Here is a 1,860-nt window from a genome sequence, read left to right as displayed (position 1 = left end):
TGGTCGCCGGAGCCCAGCAGGTCGAGGCTGCGGTGGCCGGGAGCAGCCACTGCACTCCAGCCTGGGCATCAAGGTGAGACTCCAATTTAAAAAAAAGAAATACACTGTGATGCAGAACACATGCACCACACACCCACAGCAGACAACCTTCACACTAATAATTACCTTGATGATGTGTGACACACACTGATATCTTCTAATCAATTCTGCTTTTTTTTTTTTGTTTTTTTTTGAGTTGGAGTCTCACTCTGTCGCCCAGACTGGAGTGCAGTGGCTGCTCCCGGCCACCGCAGCCTCGACCTGCTGGGCTCCGGCGACCCTTCCGCCTCAGCCTTCCGAGTAGCTGGAACTACAGGCACGAGCTACCATGCCCGGCTAATTTTTGGTTTATTGTAGAGATGAAGTCTCGCCAAGTTGCCCAGGTAGGTCTCGAACCCGCGGGCTCAGGCAATCCACTCACCTCAGCCTCCCAAAGGCGCAGGATAACAGGCTGAGCCATCGAGCCCAGCTTGAATCTTTCTTAAAACTAAATTTCACTCAGCACCCAGGTATGTAAAAGCTTACAGTGGAGCTGACTTGTAGGAAGCAGGTGCCTGGGGCCTGGAGCCCAAAGGTGGCTCTTGTGGAGACAGTACAGCCCTCATGTTCCAGAAACATTCCTAGAAGCAGCATGTGGGGTGGGAGGCTGGCAATAGCCTCCCTCCAGGACTGCAGATAGGTGGGGAGATGTGTTCCTGTCCCCTGAGACCTCTTGGTTGGTGAAGAGACAGAGGCTCAGAGCACTCCCAGGCTGGGGGTGGAGGGGAGGGAGAAGGGGACTGGGCAAGGCATGAACTTTGGGCCAGAGAGGCCAGAAGCGGAGGTCACTTCATTGTGAGATGTTAGCTGAGTTATGGAACCATTCCCATGAATCTCAGGCGAGGAAAGAGAAAGACCCCTGGTTGTGGTTGGGACTAGGAAGGCACAAGTCCTGAGGGTGGCCAATGGAGAGCGTGTTCCCAACTCATCCCTCTTCATCCTCACTGTTGGGGAAGAAGAAAAGGGAATTGGGGCCCCGGGCTGGCACCTTGATGAGAGCGTGGTACCCAGTAGAGGCCTGACACATAGCAGACCTTCCATAAATGCTTGTGGATCAATGCGTATTTCCCCTTCTGACTCCTGGGAGAAGACAGGAGAGGCCTGACTCCCCAGAGCAAGTGAAGGTGTCCCAGGGATTGGCCTTCCCAGTGTGAGGCTTCAGGGATGGACAGCTGCAGCTCTGGCAGTGTGGGGTAGTGGAGATCACTGGACTGAAAGGGGCTTGGCTTCTGCCTCCAGGTGCTGTGAACCTGCTGCATGACCTTGATGTTTGGTACTCCTTCTCTGGGCTTTGGTCCTCTTTTTTTGGCATAGTGGACTGCAGTTTGCAACCCATTTGGTACCTTGTGAGAAGCAATTTAGTGGTTTACAACCAGCATTACAGCAACACTGCCACTATCACAACTGAATTAGAATAGAAAATATCAAGACTGCATCACAGGTCATAGGGTAAGTATTGTTTTGTGAAACTAGTATTGTTTCGTTTTTACACAGATGGAGGTGTGGACTGGTCTGATGTAAAATTTATTTGTTACTGTTTGCCCTGGTGGAAAAAATAAAACTGTAAAACACTGAACTCAGCGATCTTGGAGGTGTCCTCCCCTCCCACGGCCCAGGGGTCTTTGGAAAAAAAAAAAAAACCACACACACAGCCAAGGGCTCTCCTCTCCTCCGCCCCCATCAGCAGCTGTCTCTTAGTTGTCTCCACCCCTCCCGGGTCCCTCTTCTTCCTGCTTCAGTCACCGAGTCCCCTCCTTCCTTTCTCCCAGGGACAGACACCCC

Source organism: Carlito syrichta, unplaced genomic scaffold, assembly GCF_000164805.1.
Source record: "Carlito syrichta isolate Samal-C Ts95f unplaced genomic scaffold, Tarsius_syrichta-2.0.1 Scaffold309115, whole genome shotgun sequence".
NCBI classification, from domain to species: Eukaryota; Metazoa; Chordata; class Mammalia; order Primates; family Tarsiidae; genus Carlito; species Carlito syrichta.
The sequence above is the reverse complement of the archived record's forward strand: the minus strand, read 5'-3'. Positions refer to the sequence as shown.